The 17,328-nt window shown below is 34.5% G+C and overlaps 1 long non-coding RNA gene across 2 annotated transcripts in view; it reads left to right on the top strand.

The window, feature by feature from the left end:
- Positions 1 to 226: 226 nt before the first annotated feature.
- Positions 227 to 17,328, top strand: part of LOC103016067 (uncharacterized) — a 235,856-nt gene continuing 218,754 nt past the window's right edge. For both annotated transcript variants that reach the window (XR_009008200.1, XR_009008199.1), the window contains exons 1-2: positions 227 to 365; positions 2,469 to 2,595. This is a non-coding gene — a long non-coding RNA (uncharacterized LOC103016067). The remainder of the gene's footprint in view (positions 366 to 2,468; positions 2,596 to 17,328) is intronic.

Genomic DNA, 17,328 nt, shown 5'->3' with positions numbered 1-17,328 from the left:
ATCCCACTACCCATGAAACTTGCCCGTGTTATTAACTATCTCGTCTCCTTACCATACTTACATGACAAAACCTCAACCTAGAGTTGTTGAATTTGCCTTCCCCATTCCTAAATCCAGACTGGTTCTGGGGAATACCAAAAAACAAAACTCCATAACTGTAGAAACAACCCTTCCTCATGCAAGGCAATCACAATTTTACAGGCCGTACACTGCATAAGGTATGCCCAACCAAGAGGGCAAATGAAGGCATTTGCCCTGAGGAAGAAGAACCATTTCCTTTGCATGAAGGTGCCTCTCCCTCCTCAAGCTATGAAACCTTAGGAGTGTGCCCACCAACAGGAGGCACTTCTTCCTAAATCACAAAGGTGAGTGGCAGTCCTGCCCTCAATTCTCTTCCTCTCCCTTGACCATAACACTCCTCTTTCTTCATTGCCAAGTGCTTGAGAGACTATCTCATTTACTGTTTAACACACTGTGGGCTGACTTATGTTTCTACTGTATTGAAACTCCTCTTTCCAAAACACCCAAAATCACCTAGCTGTTAAACCCAATGGGCAGTTTTCAGTTTTCCTATTTAATCTCTGAAGATTTGGAACTGCTGATCATTTTTTTCTCATCTATTGAGAAAGAAAAGGGTAGAAAGTTGTGACAGAATTTGAGCTAATAAAGATGTTTAGCCACTGTGAGATATGAGAAAGAAAACAAGTCGAGGACAAGAGGATTCCTGAATAATGATGAGAGCACAGCAGAGGCTGGATATCAGATACCTGAAATAGTGCCACATGGCCCAACCATTAGTTTTTGTTCATTGCTTGGTAAGCTGGGTGTGTGAGCTCAAAAAAATAAGTATTTGAATGAAGCTAGAGTTGGAGATTTACAGGGTGAGAATAGTAGAAGATTAGTAGGGCTGAGAAACTTGTGCTGGTGACCATGTCACATAATACTTAGCCATGGAATTCACTTAGTAAGGGTGGTTAAAACAATAAGGGAATTAAAAGATCTTTGTTAGTGCTCGATACTGATTTAGCAAGGATAAGAAAAGTGGTTGACAAAAAGAAAGTTGTTTGTGGTTAGATAAGAGCAGTGACTGGACTTATCCAGACTGCCTGAGTTCTCATCAGAGCTCCCCCGCGTAAAACTTGGCAAATTACTTTGCCTCTCTATGCCTTCATTTTCTCTTTTTTTCTAAATTTTATTGGAGTATAGTTGATTTACAATGTTGTGTTAGTTTCAGGTGTACAGCAAAGTGATCCAGTTATACACATACATATATTCATTCTTTTTTAGATTCTTTTTTCGTATAGATTATAACAGAATATTGAGTAGAGTTCCCTCTGCTATATAGTAGGTCCTTCTTGGTTATCTATCTTATATATAGTAGTGTGTGTGTGGTCATCCCAAGCTCCCGATTTATCCCTCACCCCTCCACATTTCCCCTTTGGTAACCATAAGTTTGCTTTCGATATCTGTTAAGTCTGTTTCTGTTTGGTAAATAAGTTCATTTGTATCATTTTTTAAAATTAGATTCCACATATGAGTGATATCATATGATTTTTGTCTTACTCTATCTGACTTCCCTTCTCTCTAGGTCCATCCCCTATACCTTCATTTTCTTAATTGCAAAGTAGAGTGAGGATTAAATAAGAATAGTTAATTATTTAATGAGTTCTTAGGATAGTGTCTATCATATAGTAAGCACTATATGTGTTAGCTATAATTATTACTATTATTATTAATAGATAATATACTTACTTTAGGAGGAAAGTGTGGCTTTTCCATCCCTATATCCATAACACACATTCCAATTTCTCCATATTAATATTTAACTTATTCATTGATTCTGGATATGGCATACTTAAACATGGAAGAAACATGAGGATGGGTAGTTTTATTTATTTTACAAATTAAATATTTGAATGCCTACTATTTTTAAGGCATTATAGTAAAGCATTATGATCACGTAAAGAACTTTGATATAATCCATTAAAATATTCACAATATTAGACAATTCATACATGAAAATTTAAACAATGACAGCTCAAATAGTATACAGTTGTATTAATACCATATTTTAAAATTTAATGAAGTTTTAAAATCCTGTTATTTATCTTCCTTCCCCTTGCTCTTTCTCCCTCTGCCCCTCAGTACTATAAGTGTTATCTTCTTTGAAGTAATGGAATTTAATTAGATATATATTCCTTGAAATTTCTCCATTGAAATATTCTAAAACTTGATAAGGCAATGGTTACACAATTCTATAAATTTACAAAAATGTCACTGAATTATACATTTAAAACAGGTGAATTTTATGGTGTGTAAATTACACCTCATAAAGGTAGTTTAACAGTTTATCTTGCATAAGACTGTAACTAAGACTCTCCATTGAAAAGGTGGATCTAATGGCTGGCAAGTATCGGTATCCCAGTCTCTAAACTGACATCCACTTATTTCTGGATTAAATTCAACAGAGGCAATGGCCAGCCAAACGTCCCCTCTACCATCTGCCAAGCCTCTCAGGGGACCCTGGAGGAAGAGAAGTTCATTCTGTCTTCAGACTCATTCACCCTCTCACCTCTCTACTTAGATGGCCAAGTGGTGAGTGTTCAATGTGATGGTGATTGTTACCACTTGGAAACCAGAGTGAGGCAAACAACTTTTCCAGAGATGGTATTTAATTGTTTTTAGGTGATAATCATTTTCAATTACTTTTGTCCTAAGTTGTATGAGAACCAGTGACATAAAGGTGAAAGGCTCTAATTTTTGTGACAAATCCTCTGAGCATCTGGTCCTCTCCATTAGAATTTAAGCAATTTCCCTTTATCTCAGACCTACCCAAGCAAAACAGTAATTTTTATTTCACTCAAAGGACAGGCATCCTTTATGCCTTTATGTTATCTCTAGTGATTATTTTATATCTGAAATTTTCAGTACTTCTCAATTGTTTCTTATTTGAAAGTTTTGCAAACTTTCAGGTGCAAGATCTTGTAAGAAAGAATCAGGTAGCTGAGCTTATCGTAATGGAGTCACTGAAAAGATGGCAGCGATTCTTCAGAATAATAGTTAATAATAATAACACACTGCTTTCTACAGTCTAGGAGAACTATTTTATACTGCCTTTCAGAAAGGTGACTATGAAGGATAAATGCAAGTTTTTTTTAAAGACTTAAAAATTAAACGAAAAAAATTTAAAACAATGTATCTGTCAACTTTACCTAAATGGAACTCAGGTCTCTGGCAAACCTTGCCAGTCCAGAACCAAGCAGAGAGCCAGAAAATGGGGGTAGCGGGACGGGGCCTTTTTATCATATAAAATTTGTCAGAAAGCCCATGGGTTAAAGCCTCTTCTAATATGCTTATAGGAAGTTACCTCCTACCCCCATCATCTATTATAGTAGCTTGAATGGTGGTCCCCCAAAAGATATGCCCATGTCCTAATCCTTAGAACCTGTGAATGTTACCTTATTTGGGGAAGGTCTTTGCAGATACAATTAGATTAAGGATCTTGAGGAGATCATCCTGGATAATCTGGATGGGTCCTAAGTCCAATGAGAGTGTCCTTAGAAGAGAAGAACTGCAGAGGAGATAGTCACAGAGAAGAGAAGGCAATGTGACTGTGAAGGCAGAGATTTGAGTGATACAGCCACAAGTCAGGGAATACCAACAGGCACCAGAAGGTGGAAGAGGCAAAGAACAGATTCTTCCCAGAGCGTTCAGAGGAAATATGACCTTGCCAACACCTTGATTTCAGACTTCTGGGCTCCAGAACTGTGAGAGAATAAATTTCTGTTGTTTTAACTCACCTAGTTTCTGGTAATTTGTCTTGACAGCCTTAGGATACTGATAGACCTATTCAGTTTTTTTAAAATGAGTTCTCAATGATTGCAGATGGGAAGCAAATCACATGGCTGAGGGATTGCTTTAGAACATTAATTGGCTTATATATATACCACCTATTCAAAAATGGGATTTGAGGTAGCTAATAAAAATACTTGTGTTAAATGAAACAATACTTGGCAAAAGCAAAAAACAACAAATCAGAACAGAAAAAATCCATGACATTTGAGCTCAGACCTTAGTTCTTAGGTTCCTAGAAGTAGCAAAAGCAAAGAAGGAAAGATATTAGGTATTTATAATTCCATAAAGTTTGAATTGTTTTTCCTAGTTAGAAATCTATAAATGATGGGTATTGAGTAACATTTTGAATAATATACTTGGAATACAATTTTAGATTAACTACAAAGGCCTTTCCTAGATAGTTTTTTTCCTATGGATAGCAGTATGTTATTGTTGTAATGAACACAGACCTTGGAACTAGGCTGCCTGGGTTTAGATCTCTATCTGCCACTCACTTGCTGTGTGACCATGGCAAGTTAATCTCTTTGTGCCTTAATTTCCATTTCTGTAAAATGGGAATGATAATAGTGTCTGCTTTCATATTGAGAAGATTAAATGGCTCAATACATATAAGGTATTTAGAACATAGCATATAATAATCATTCAATAAATGCTAGCATTTATATTTCTTCTAAGGCAAAACAATAGCAAAGGAGAGTGATGTGTTCCATATACAAACTTTGCAATAATCTAGATTAGTACAACAGTAAGAAGGTGTTAAGACCTGAGGATGGTTAGCACACCCTCAGGAAAAAAAGAAATGTGTTATTATGTCAATGAAACCTGACGTAGGTTCTGGTGGACACTAACACTGAACTGAGGTTTTCTAAAGAAACTCTCTAACCAGGAACCAATGTGTTCCTTGGATCAATGTTGGTAAACAAATGCTTGTTACCAATCCATAAAGAAAAATACAGGAATTGAGAGAAAGTGCTTAAAAACTTCAGTGTCAATTTGAATAATTTTATATCTGAAAAATATAATATTAAAAATGTGGGCTTGTATTTGACATTTTATAATTTTTATTTCTCTAAAAAAATGATTTTAATTTTATTTTATGAAACTAATGATCCATGACTGATTGTGGGGGAAATAACTTTTCCTTCATCACTTGTAGTTTGATAAGCTTTGTGCTAGACAGAACCAGAACTCTTCTCAGAAAATTTGTTATCTGCAAGTACCCTGATGAGTACATACTAGATACTCCCAAATTCTCATTTTTTTAAAAAAGGGATTATACCGACTTGGAACATTTTAAAAATAATTAGAATTTATGTTTTACATGTTCAAGGTCAAAGCTAAATTATTCACATAGGGCCTTGTCAGAGATGCTGATCTATTCAAATTGCATTGTAAGATGACCATGCCAAGTTATTGAAGGACAAATTGTAAAGGGTGGGGAAGTTGGCTAGGATACTACCCTGTTACATATTCTTTAGGTAGAAATGTCTTTGGAGTTAAATAGGTTGATCCCACTGACAATAAAGAAACAGGCAAAGGATGGCTCAAAAGACTATAAAATGCCTATTTACTAAAGCAAAATAATCTGGGTGCTTTAACCATAAACCTAGTCGTACCATATTCTGCTGTAGGACATAAAGTTTTAACCTGAGAATAATAATTTCTCATATTTTGGACTTTGAACATATTTGAATTCCAGTCTCAAACTCTGTCATTTATGAGCCATATGACCTTGGGCAAGTCACTCTCAAAACCTCAGTTTCATCTTCTATAGTATAGATTGTAGTAAAGCATATCATTGGGAAGATATGACATTACAGTATGATAATATCAAGACCATCACTGGAAGGGTACTGGCCCAAGGCAACTCAATTAATTTAGGAGGAGGCAGAGTTGAGCTATTATGACTATATCTAATAAAAGTTACAGTAGGTAGCCTTCCCAACTCTTCCTTCAACCCAATAGAAGGACTCTCCTAATTGCCCCACCCAAAGGACAAAGAGCTCTGATAATATTGGGGTGGGTGAGTTATAATTATGATAGATTAAAATGCTTTAGGATACTGCTTGTGTAAAAATTAATGACAATCGTCTTCAAAATGAACCTTTGCAACATTACATTTCTAAATTCCATATAGTGTATAATTGTGGGGGGTGGTTTTTTTCAAGGGAGTTCTCTTTAAAACTAAATTATAGAGAAAAAAGAAGTTGACATAAATTAACTTTGAAAAACACTGTTTTGACTATATACTGTAAGGGTAAATAAAGAACTATACATAAACACTGTAATCTAATTGGTAAATTTATTTTTCACAAGGGTATGGGCTAGGAATTTTGCAATTCCGCTAGGCTACTCTGCATGTCCCACAATTGAAAAAAATAAGTAAATAAATTGTAGACAATGGAAGCCAGGTTTCTGGCTGTCAGAGATTGAGGTTATAAATAAGCAATGGGGGAAAGATAGCATAGACCCTGTGGTGCTAGAGTCAGAGATAGGAATATGAACTCAGGTACACACACACACACGCACACACAGAAATATCAATACCAAAGAATGTGTATACATTGGTTTGTATAATACATATATTTCTTAGCTCTGTCTGCTGAGAGGATAGGGAAGCAGTGACACCCCAGTAACAACAAGCATACCCAGCACCCAGATCTTAGTTTCTAAACACCATTCCCCAATAAAAAGAACCAGGGCTCCTTGAAGAAATGACCGATTCAAGGAGTGGGTAGGGGAAATTCAAGATAAGCCTGGAGCATTTTATAGTACAAGAAAGTAAAATAATGTTTTTTAAAAAAAAGAATATGGGGGCATGTAAAGGACCACAGGAGCCTCAAGTGGTCCTCAGAAAGAGTCCTCAAATGGTCAAAGCAGGAATCATTTGAGCAATAAAATAAATAAGAGTAGTATTGGGCTCTTAGTGGTAGTAGCATTTATAACCCAAAAGAGCAAAGTAAAAATGAGTATACCCAAATGTATATAATTGATTGAACAAATATGTAAACGGGGGAGAAGGGAAAAATCTTCCTTCAGAAAAATTCCAAATAATTTATGTAGAGCCTCCCTACTCTAAGCAGTGGGGCTTAATTCTCCTCCACTGAAATGTGAGCTGGATTTAGTTACTTGCTTCCAAATTATAGAATATGGAAAACAGAAGAATAGGAAATTTATAGTGGAGAAACCTGTCAGACTCCATCTTAACTAAGCAATCAAAGTTAACACCACAAGTGACAAGACATGTTGATATGAGGTACCCCTTGATATGATTTGATAAGAAGCATTCTTCACCTCTGAGAGAGTCTTTCCCAAGATCCACTGAGAATTCCTAATTATGAGAAAATATCAGTCAAAACCAGATTGAAAGACGCTCTACAAAATACCTGACCAAGTACTCTTAAAAATCGTCCAGGTCATGAGGTACAAGAAAAGACTGGGAAACTGTCACCAACTGAAGGATACATGATGACTAAAAGTAAAGTGGTGTCCTAGAATGGATTCTGGAATAAAGCAAGATGAAATATTAATAAAATATCCAGTTCAGTTAATAGTAGTATACCAATGTTAATTTCTTAGGATTGATAAATGTCCTTATACAAGATGTTAGCATTAGAGGAAGCTGGGTAAAGGTATATGGGAATTCTTTGTGCTGTCTTTGCAACTTTTCTATAAATCTAAAATTATTTGAAAATAACTGTTTTTATGTTTATAATGTTAACTAATATAAAATATTAATATTTGTTGATTTTGGAGAGAAAATACATGCAGGTTTCAAAAACTATTTTTCTATGATTTTAATTTTTTCTGAAAGAAAAATTATTGCAATATTCATTTCCCCCCTTTTTTCCCCAGCGGTGTTTAGTGCTTACACAAACCTTAATGTTAAATAAAAATATATGCTAATACTTTAGTAATATCATAGTTAATCAAAACTTTCTGACTCTTCTAATGGAATTAAGTGTAATAGATTTTCTGAGCTTAACTCTTTGAGTTTACAAGGCTGCCACTTAGTTATCTGGTGGCATAGTGTTCTGAGAAATTTAAAGGAACTGCTACAAGTACCTAATTAATCCTTACAAAGTTGAGATAATCTGATTCATTAAAAGAACAATGTGTGCCTGTCACCGAACTAGAAATTTTTAATTACCATCTTGTACTTTGCTGATAACTTGATCTTCAGTGAAAAAAAGTGACTGTCTTTATGTGATGTACCACAAAGTTTAAAGTGCAGAACTTTAGGAAATATGGAAAATCACAGATAAATGGCCTAGATTTTAAGAATTTATTTTTCTCCTTTTAAGATTATTTTCCCTATACTATTAGATTTTTAAAATAATTTAATAGCAACTCCTCATTCTACTTGTCTTTCTAACTAGTTATTTCATTTTAGTAGCTAATACAAAAATTTCACACAACACTGAGAAACGTAGGCCAGTGAATACTTGGAAATTGCTTTTCAGTTTGTTAATTCTTCCACTATTTGCTTCCGTCTATTTTCATTCAAATGTTTCCATCTTTGCTAGAAATGTCTTCTATTTTTCAAGATTTTCTTTTCTTTTATGCTCTTTTCTTTTTATTAGCAGTTGTAATAATGCCTGTAAAACTTGAAAAGACTCACAGTATTCAAAGATAATGCAGTGAAACACAGGTTATTTACTTGATATTGGTATTAAAGGATTTTTTTTAAACAAAGATTCTGTCCTTACATAAAATTAACAATCTAGGTAGAAACTTACCAATGTCAAAACTTGTTTTGAGGGCTTCCCTGGTGGCGCAGTGGTTGAGAATCTGCCTGCCAATGCAGGGGACACGGGTTCGAGCCCTGGTCTGGGAAGATCCCACATGCCGCGGAGCAACTAGGCCCGTGAGCCACAATTACTGAGCTTGCGCGTCTGGAGCCTGTGCTCCGCAACAAGAGAGGCCGCGATGGTGAGAGGCCCGCACAACGCGATGAGGAGTGGCCCCCGCTTGCCGCAGCTGGAGAGAGCCCTCGCACAGAAACAAAGACCCAACACAGCCATAAATAAATAAACAAATAAATAAAATTTTTAAAAAAAGTTCTAAATTACTTCTAAAAAAAAAAAAACTTGTTTTGAGAACTTTCTTGAGATAGTCTTACAGATATCCCTGCTTGCCCACATTTATGAACACTTCCTAAATTAACTATTATGTGGGAAGGTAACATTTCCTAGACCAACCATATTAAATTATTTCATGAGAGAGTTTATCATTTTACCCGACTCACTATTCTACTAGTTATACTGTACTTCCGAGCTAAAAAAACTGTTTGACAGAGAAAGGTTGAAACTTTTCCTCAGTAGGATGAGGTCAGAAAATCTAAGAATAGCTCCAATATAAAAGGATTGTAGAGATGGGATTTGAGGTACACATTTCTGTGAAGTTATCACTACTTATTAAATGACAGATACTCGTGCAGTATCTAGGTTTGTTTTTTCTTTTTCTTTTTTTGTGAACAGTATTTGGAATAGAATTTCTTACTCATTAAAATCAATACTTCTCCAGAGTACAGGGAATGTAGTTTAAATTAAAAAGATATACATATGTATGTGTATGTAGAAAGAAACTTTGATTCAATATTTTACCATAAGCTGAATTTTCTATAAAAGAACTATGCATAGAGTTTCTTAATCTTCCTATCACTCATCTCCATTGTTAAGATCAGCTGGGACTTCAGCTTCAGGTCAGATGGAGTAACAAGTACTAGATTTACTGTCCTATGTGAAACAATAACAACAACAAAAATATCAAATCAAGGTGCTGGGCATCAGGCAAGCTAAGAAAGTGATCCCTGAGAGATGGAAAACAAATGAGGTGAGCCCTATAGATGTCCTAGCTTACTACCACAAGAGAATTTCCAAGCCACAGTTCAGGGATGAGGAACAAAGGCAGAATGTGTCCTGAGGAAGTGGAAGCTGAGGTCCAGAGAGAACAAGAAGGCTAGAGTTCATAGGACAACACCATAAAGGAGAGAACTGCACAGAGAAATAACCTAGAGTCATTCACATGGTCCCTGCTGAGTATTCCACAGAGGACTGATCAGTCTTTTCATTTGAGGAAACTGCTAGAGACTGTGAAATAACCATTCAAAAGAATTAAAGAGAACAGTGCTTAACATTCACACAGGGCCAGGAAAAATACTGGTTCCCTTCAGCCAGACTAGAAAAACTCATAATTCATGTGGCATTGTGTAGAGTACTCAGGAAAACCTTGTCTCAGTAGTGGGGGATAATTAGCTCTATGCTGGGTGCTTTTCTGAAGCCAACTAACAACTCCTAAAAGCAAGACCCTAAGGATCTGTTTCCAAGTAACTTAACTGCATGTATGAAGGAAGCTTAAGAATATTTACAGGAATAAGAAAACATCCTCTCAACAAGTAAAGTTTACAAGTTTTGGTATTCAATCAAAGATTTGCAGACATGCAATGAAGCAGGAAGACATGACCCATATTGAGAATAATCAATCAACCAAAAATGACTTAAAACTGACACAGGTTTTAGAATTAGCAGACACAAGGACAAAATAGCAGTTATTATACCTGGAATACTTATGTCTAAAAAGTTAGGTAGAAATATTGAAGATATGAGAAAGACCCACTCAAACTTCTTGAGATAAAAACTGCATTGTTTAAAATGAAAACTTAAGGTATTGAAGAAATAGCAATAGAAACTATGCAAAATTTAAAACAAAAAATAATTTTAAAAAAGAGAATGCAAAGAACACCAGTGAGCTGTGGAACAATTTTAAGCAAACTTTTATGTATGTAATTAGATCCCGGAAGTAGTGAAAAGAGAAGGAGCATAGAAAAAAATTTGAAGAAATAGTGACCAAACTTTTCAGAATTTTATGAAAAGTAAACACCCACATTCTAAGAAGCTAAATGAGACTTAAGAACAAAAAATGTGAAGAAAACTACACCAACACACTTTATAATGAAATTGCTTTAAACCAGTCATAAAGGGAAAAATTTTCAAAGCAGCCACAGGAAAAAAGGCATATTGTGTACAGACGAACAAAAATAAGGAAGACAGCAGATTTCTCATTGGAAAAACTCAAAAAGTAGAGCAATATTTTTAAAGATGTGAAAGAAAGATTGACAACCTAGAGTTTAATATTCAGTGAACATGTTCAAAAATGAAAGCAATAAAAAATAGTTCATACATACAAAAGATGAAAGAATTCATTTTGAGAAGAGCTACACTACAAGAAATTTAAAATTTGTCAGGCAGATGAAAAATGATGCCAGATGAAAATATACATCTAAAGAAATGAAGAGCATCGGTAAAAATAGCTACATGGGTAAAAAATATGAATTTTTTCCTATAATTTAAATTTTATTCAAAAGATAAGTGACTGTTTAAACAAAATAGTTGCAATGTATTGTGTGTTTTATAACAAGTAAAATGAGTTTAAAAATGGTATAAAGACCAAGAAGTAAAAACAGAAGTAAACTATCTTCAAATTACATATGGTCTATAAAATCACTTGATGTCATAAAGTGATAAGTTAAAGATGTATACAAAAAAATCTTAATACAATTAGTAAAATAACAAAGCAAAGAGGTATAACTAATAATCCAACAAAGGAGATGAAATGGAATTGCTAAAAAAATACTCAATTCAAAAGTGGGCAGAAAAAGGAGGGAAGCTGAACAAAGAACAGGAGGAACAAGAAATAAGAGATAATAGACTTAAACCTAACCATACCAATAATCATATTAGATATAATAGGTCCAGATATTTCAATTAAAAGGGGATTGTCAGATTGGACAAAACAAAAAGACCCAACTCAATGCTGCCTATAATAAATTCAATTTAAATATAAATATACAAAAGAGATGCTATGCTAACACTATTCAAAAGGAAGCTGGAACAACCATACTAATATCAGACAAAGTGGATTTCGAGGCAAATAATATCACCAGAGACAGAGAAGATTATTTCATAATGATAAAGGGGTCTATCAGGAAGACATAATAATCCCAAATCTTTGTGCATCTAAAAACAGATGTTCAAAACACATAAAGCAAAAACTGATAGAACTGCAAGAAGAAATAGACAAATCCACTATTATAGTTGGAAATTTCAATACTCTTCTCTCAATATATGATAGAATAGACAGAAAATCAATAACAATATAGAATATTTGAACATTATCAACACACTTAGCTTAGTGGACACCACTAAAGCACTCCATCAAACAACAGTAGAATGCACACTCAGTACACATGGAAAATTTACCAGGATAGACTATATATATATATATTTATATAGACAATAAAATAAGTCTCAATCGCTTTAAATGGATTAAGTTATAAAGAATGTGCTCTCTGACCACAGTGGAATTAAATGAGAAAACAATAAAGAGAAACATATCTGGAAAATCCCAAAATAGTTGATAATAAATAACACACTTCTAAATAAGACATGGATTAAAAAAGAAATCAAAATAGAATTAGAAAATATTTTAGACTAAATGAAAATAAAAGCACAATATGACAGAAATTTAGTGGGATGCCACTAAAGCAGTAATTAGGGGAAAATGTATAGCACTTAAAATCTGTATTATAGAAGAAGAAATTCTCAAGTCAGTAACCTCAGCTTCCACTTTAAGAAATTAGAAAAAGAAAAGCTAACTAAGCCAAAGTATGTAGAAGAAATTAAAAGATCAGAAGTCGAAGAAATAGAAAACAAAATTAATGGAGAAAACCAAAGAAACCAAAACCTAATTTATTGAAAAGATTGATAAAATTGGTAATTTTTAGAAAATTAGCAAATTCATTCCAACAATATATAATAAGGATTGTACATCATGAGCAAATAGGGTTATTTAAGGAATGAAAGGTTGGTTTAACATTTATAAATTAATATATAATTTATCATACTGAAAATCTAAAATGAAAAATCATGTGATTATTCTCCATAAACACAGAAAAAGAATTTGACAAAATCCAACATCCATTACTGATAATAATTCTCAGCCAAGTATAAAGAGGAGGGACCTTCCTCAACCTGATAAATACCATCTATAAAAATCCTTCAGCTAACATACTTAGTGGTGAAAGACTAAATGTTTCCCTTTAAAATCAGCAACAACAAACACAAGGATGTCCACTCTCACCACTTTCATTCAATATTGTACCGAAAATTCTGGACAGTTCTATCAGGGAATATAAATACATAAATAATCCTTCCAAACTGGAAAGGAAGAAGAAAGTCTGTTCTTATTCAAAAATGATGTGATTGTCTATGTAGATAATTGAGTGGAAACTTCAAGAAAGCTACTAGAACTAATAAGTGAGTTTAGTGAAATTACAGAATATCAGATCAAATCACAAAAATTAATTGCATTTCTGGACACTAGCAACTCATGAGAGAGAATTAAATTTTTCTAAATTGCAACTACAATAGCATCAAAAAATATGAATTACTTAGGGAAAATTTGGCAAAAGTTGTACAAGGTCTGTATACTGAAAACTGCAAAATATTGCTTTAACAAATTACAGAACACCTAAATGTAGAGACATATCATGTTCAATGACAGGAAGAATCAATATTGTTAAGATGTCAGTTCTCCCATACTAATCTATACAATCAATGCAATCCCAATTAAAATCTCAGCAGACTTTTTTTTCAGAAATTGAAAAATTGATCCTAAAAAATTCATATGGAGATTCAGAGGACTTGGAAGAACCAAAGCAAGCTTTAAAAAGAAGAAAAAACATGGAGGACTAATACTCCCTGATTTACAATACTTATTATAAAGCTATAGTTATAAAGACAATGTAGTAATGGGGCCAAAAGAGAAATATAGACTATAGGAACAGAATTGACAGTCTAGTAATAGACTAATACCTATGTGGTCAATTGATTTTTGACAAAGGTCCAAAGACAATTCAGTGAGGAAAGAATAATCTTTCAATAAATGATACCTGAACAGTTGGATTTCTATATGCAAAGGAAATGAACTTTGATCTATACCTCTCACCAAATACAAAAATCGTCAAATAGGATAAAAATCTGTTAAACCTAAAACTATATGAATTGTAGAAGAAAGCATAGGAGAAACCCTTCTGACTTGGGTTAGGCAAATACTTGATTCAAAGGTAAAAGCATTGCCCACAGGGCTTCCCTGGTGGCGCAGTGGTTGGGAATCTGCCTGCTGGTGCAGGGGACACTGGTTCGAGCCCTGGTCTGGGAAGATCCCACATGCCGCGGAGCAACTGGGCCCGTGAGCCACAGCTGCTGAGCCTGCGTGTCTGAAGCCTGTGCTCCACAGCAGGAGAGGCCACAATGGTGAGAGGCCCGCGCGGTGCGATGAAGAGTGGTCCCCGCTTGCCGCATCTAGAGAAAGCCCTAGCACAGAAACGAAGACCCAACATAGCAATCAATCAATCAAATAAATAAATCTTTAAAAAAAAAAAAAAAGAGCATTGCCCACAGATAAACATATTGATAAATTTAACGTAATACAATTAAAAATGTCTGTTCTTTGAAAGACATTCCTTTTTTTTTTTTAGAGCATAACTATTCAGCATACTTATTTATTTTATATAACATTTGAAATATAGTCCTTTACCTTCCTTGTCATTGCTTCTTTTTTTTTCTTTTTTTATTCAAACAGAAAGTCACAAAAATTATAATCATCCTCATCAGTTCACTCAGTTCCATGTAATTAATTTTTTTTATCTTGATCTTTTGTTAGCACTTTTATGAATTCATCAGTTTTCCATTAGAGTTCTGAAAATGCTTATTCATTCAGTTCAGCAGTATAGTCAGTTACCAGAAACCTGTACTTGTCAGAGTCTTTTCCATGAATTCCTTGAAGATGAAACCCTTTTATAGGAACATTTTTGCAAAAGCATCAGAGTGCACCCCGAACTGTCTGTAAATGAAAAAAGACTTAAAGTGACCACGGTTAAAGATTTGATGAAAGTTCATAATAATGCAATTGACAAGGAAATTTAGTTATTTCTGAGATATACATTTTAAAGCAATAACTAGAATTATGACTTATAACATTATACCAGAACATATAAGATTTTTAGAAATTTCATGTAATGTCTGAATCATTTATATTAACATAGTTCCATACAAATAACCCAAAGAAAGTTTAGTATTAGTTGTTTTTTGTTTGTTTGGTTGGTTGGTTTTTTACACTGCAGGTTCTTATTAGTCATCAATTTTATACACATCAGTGTATACACGTCAATCCCAATCGCCCAATTCAGCACACCACCATCCACACCCCACCGCAGTTCTCCCCCCTTGGTGTCCATACGTTTCTTCTCTACATCAGTGTCTCAACATCTGCCCTGCAAACCGGTTCATCTGTACCATTTTTCTAGGTTCCACATACATGCATTAATATATGATATTTGTTTTTCTCTTTCTGACTTACTTCACTCTGTATGACAGTCTCTAGATCCATCCACATCTCAACAAATGACTCAATTTCATTCCTTTTTATGGCTGAGTAATATTCCATTGTATATATGTACCACACTTCTTTATCCATTTGTCTGTCGATGGGCATTTAGGTTGCTTCCATGACCTGGCTATTGTAAACACTGCTGCAGTGAACATTGGGGTGCATGTGTCTTTTTGAATTATGGTTTTCTCTGGGTATATGCCTAGTAGTGGGATTGCTGGATCATATGGTAATTCTATTTTTAGTTTTTTAAGGAACCTCTATAATGTTCTCCATAGTGGCTGTATCAATTTACATTCCCGCCAACAGTGCAAGAGTGTTCCCTTTTCTCCACACCCTCTCCAGCATTTGTTGTTTCTGGATTTTCTGATGATGCCCATTCTAACTGGTGTGAGGTGATACCTCACTGTAGTTTTGATTTGCATTTCTCTAATAATTAGTGATGTTGTGCAGCTTTTCATGTGCTTCATGGCCGTCTGTATGTCTTCTTTGGAGAAATGTCTATTTAGGTCTTCTGCCCATTTTTGGATTGGGTTGTTTTTTTAATATTGAGCTGCATGAGCTGTTTATATATTTTGGAGATTAATCCTTTGTCCGGTGATTCGTTTGTGAATATTTTCTCCCATTCGGAGAGTTGTCTTTTCGTCTCATTTATGGTCTCCTTTGCTGTGCAAAAGCTTTGAACTTTCATTAGGTCCCATTTGTTTATTTTTGTTTTTATTTCCATTACTCTAGGAGGTGGATCAAAAAAGATCTTGCTGTGATTTATGTCAAAGAGTGTTCTTCCTATGTTTTCGTCTAAGAGTTTTATAGTGTCCGGTCTTACATTTAGGTCTCTAATCCATTTTGAGTTTATTTTTGTGTATGGTGTTAGGGAGTGTTCTAATTTCATTCTTTTACATGTAGCTGTCCAGTTTTCCCAGCACCACTTACTGAAGAGACTGTCTTTTCTCCACTGTATATCTTTGCCTCCTTTGTCAAAGATTCGTTGACCATAGGTACGTGGGTTTATCTCTGGGCTTTCTGTCCTCTTCCATTGATTTTAATTTCTGTTTTTGTGCCAGTACCATATTGTCTTGATTACTGTAGCTTTGTAGTATAGTCTGAAGTCAGGAAGTCTGATTCCTACAGCTCCGTTTTTTTCCTTCAAGACTGCTTTGGCTATTCAGGGTCTTTTGTGTCTCCATACAAATTTTGAGATGATTTGTTCTAGTTCTGTAAAAAATGCCATTGGTAATTTGATAGGGATTGCACTGAATCTGTAGATTGCTTTGGGTAGTATAGTCATTTTCACAATACTGATTCTTTCAATCCAAGAACATGGTATATCTCTCCATCTGTTGGTATCATCTTTAATTTCTTTCATCAGTGTCTTATAGTTTTCTGCATACAGGTCTTTTGTCTCCCTAGGTAGGTTTATTCCTAGGTGTTTTATTCTTTTTGTTGCAATGGTAAATGGGAGTGTTTCCTTAATTTCTCTTTCAGATTTATCATCATTAGTATATAGGAATGCAAGAGATTTCTGTGCATTAATTTTGTATCCTGCAACTTTACCAAATTCATTGATTAGCTCTAGTAGTTTTCTGGTGGCATCTTTAGGATTCTCTATGTATAGTATTATGTCATCTGCAAACAGTGACAGTTTTACTTCTTCTTTTCCAATTTGTATTCCTTTTATTTCTTTTTCTTCTCTGATTGCCATGGCTAGGACTTCCAAAACTATGTTGAATAATAGTGGTGAGAGTGGACATCCTTGTCTCATTCCTGATCTTAGAGGAAATGCTTTCAGGTTTTCATCATTCAGAATGATGTTTGCTGGGGGCTTCTCATATATGGCCTTCATTATGTTGAGGTAGGTTCCCTCTATGCCCACTTTCTGGAGAGTTTTTATCATAAATGGGTGTTGAATTTTGTCAAAAGCCTTTTCTGCATCTATTGAGATGATCATATGGTTTTTATTCTTCAGTTTGTTAATATGAAGTATCACATTGATTGATTTGCATAAATTGAAGAATCCTTGCA

The sequence above is a fragment of the Balaenoptera acutorostrata genome, chromosome 4, assembly GCF_949987535.1.
Source record: "Balaenoptera acutorostrata chromosome 4, mBalAcu1.1, whole genome shotgun sequence".
Lineage (NCBI taxonomy): Eukaryota > Metazoa > Chordata > Mammalia > Artiodactyla > Balaenopteridae > Balaenoptera > Balaenoptera acutorostrata.
Note: the sequence above shows the minus strand (reverse complement) of the source record. Positions and strands in the feature narration are given on the sequence as shown.